General features: G+C 38.7%; 1 long non-coding RNA gene across 1 annotated transcript in view; it reads left to right on the top strand.

Moving 5' to 3' along the window:
- LOC137973360 (uncharacterized) overlaps nucleotides 1-2,500 on the top strand; it is a 4,624-nt gene that overhangs the window by 433 nt on the left and 1,691 nt on the right. The window lies entirely within an intron of this gene.

Genomic DNA, 2,500 nt, shown 5'->3' with positions numbered 1-2,500 from the left:
ACTTTTGTTTGACTGTGGCACATAAGGTCGTTTCCTTTCAGTCATTTCGTTTCGACAAAATGCCAGCAGCAAATAGAATGGTAAACGGAGTAATATGTGTAGTTCCATATTCGCGAAAATATAGCCCTCGCGTTCGTGTCTTGATTTCCAGAAATATCGGCTTCTCTAAGAAAATCGAAGCGAACCGTTCTTGCAGCTAAAACCACCCCAAATAGATGTGGTTAGTCTTGTTACTTATCTGCTATAGACGATCAGTTAGAATGGAAAATAATAAGAAAAAAAAAAGAACATTTGCCTAATCAGAGCGATTTTTCTTCTGAAGTGTTTTGCTGGCATCATTCTGGACAACCATTCTGACAAAAGGCGTGTCTTTCGATTGACCTCAGATGTTTTTGTCTGTTTGGTGTATTGGTTTAACAGATACATCTAGGCACACTTCGGGATTAGAACTGCCTAAGTATCAAAGCCTTGTTTTCTCTCGCTTGCCTTTTCTTTTACAAGGAGCCTGTTCACATGCTAATCGTCAAACTCTGGCACAACACCCTTGAAAACTTGTTATTAAACGAGGATCAAGTGTTGCAGGGATGTTTGTTATTTGATATTTGTATGTTACATCTACAGAATATTTGTATGCTATTCTTAGTTTGCGAAATAAAGTCTAACTCGGACAAATTGGAACGAGCCATAATAACTGAAAGAACCATAAAAGTACTTTTTGCGTTACTATTGCAAAAGTAGATTTTCTGGTCCTTAAGAGGCAAAATTCATGTTCTATTTCCAGTATTTCCCAGCAGTCAAGAATTTTCGAGAAGTTCCTTTTATACCCAAAGGGAGCAAACGAGTTCATAAGGCCAAACGAATGTCTTAGTCTTCGATAATACTACTATGTTGTCAGGCACGTAGCGTCCTATACGCAAATACGCACGTGCGTACTTGAAGTTACCAGAAAATTTTGAAATTTTAAGCAATTGTTTCTATTTTTAACTTTTACTTGTACGTAACCAAGATTTCCTTATGAAAACACCACTTTGATTAAATTCTAAAAACTAAAGCAAAAGCTATACCATGTTCTCACCTAGTTTTGCATGGTACTTTTTTTTACACTAAGCAATGCAGTGTTGTTTGGTCAGCGTGCAACAAAAAGGCGAAGTTACAAAGGAGCGACGTTCCAAGAACGTTCTTGACAAAGGAGCGGCGTTCTGAGAACGTTGTTGGCAATTCCAGTCAAGCTAGCGCAACCAAAACAATGTTTTGTTTGCGCCAAGGTTGCTCAAAATAAGGGCAAGACGCTTTGTTCTTTGCTTGTATTCACACAACTTTTTCGAACAGGAAATAAAGAACGCAGAATTTTTCGCTTAGTTTACTTAGGTTTCTAGATCATATGTACTTGTGCGTACTTGAAAAAATGACCACGCTACGCGCCTGGTTGTTGCTGGATGGACAGAGTTAGATGTCGGTGCGAGTACAGTAATCAATACGCACAAATGGCAACGGAAAGGAACGGCTGGCAGCCGGATAGTTTTTATACGTTATATAACAAAATTTGTTCCGGAAGAGAAAATATTAAAAAGTACTACTGACAAAATGTGGCCCAGGTCAAGACTGGAAAAAATAGACTATTAAAGGCTGTGTTTTTACTAGTGTGTAATATTTACTAGCTGAAAATTCTTTCTAGCGTGAAATTTGCTTTCACTGTGAAATTGAACCTGGAGTATAGTCCGCTTCTCTCCTCAAGATAGCCGTTGCAGGTTTCAAAACTGGTCGGGGACGAACCGTGTTGAACGATTTTTCTTGAATTCATTCTCGCTATATTTATGCAGAAGAGACGAAGTTACTGTCAGGGAATGCACCTTAGATCTGTTCAGAAAAGGAGGAGGCGATGAAATGTTGCTGATCATGTTGCCGACGGGCAAACACGATTTATTGCCATATTCTTAAAGCGTGAGAACACACCAGCTTATCCTATCGGTTCCTGGTTGAGGAACTGGGAAATGTAACAAAAAAAGGAATTGTATTTTGAAATAAGTGGAGAGCCGGATCGTTAGCTTGTTTACGCGGCTCTTTGATTGACAGATTTTGACAGGTAACTGTCACTATGCGCAACGCGTTTGGGTTCGCTATTCAGCAGGACCAAATTATCATTTCATGAGGTAGTATGCGTGAATTTCCGGTTATAAAGGTAACATTTTTTTTTCTGGAAAAAACAGCTTGCATTTTTCACTCGTTAAACATAAGACAATGTCTCTTGACTGTATTCCTCGACTCTTGTTTCGGCTTTTTGTGGTCAAAGTTGTTCCAGGAGTGCCCCCCTTCCCCCGGGGTCTCACCCTGTCCAATTGATAGTGTTCGTAACCAGCAAGACAACGATGTATTTCAATAGGTTACCCAGCTCAAACAAGCAGTTGCTAATTTTATTTCATTTATAATAAAAAATTACTGTCACGGCCTTAAGTTAATTTTCAAGAACATTTTGTTTATCAATTAAAATAAATATCGGTAA

The sequence above is a fragment of the Montipora foliosa genome, chromosome 10, assembly GCF_036669935.1.
Source record: "Montipora foliosa isolate CH-2021 chromosome 10, ASM3666993v2, whole genome shotgun sequence".
Classification (NCBI taxonomy): Eukaryota; Metazoa; Cnidaria; class Anthozoa; order Scleractinia; family Acroporidae; genus Montipora; species Montipora foliosa.
The sequence above is the reverse complement of the archived record's forward strand: the minus strand, read 5'-3'. Positions and strand labels throughout refer to the sequence as shown.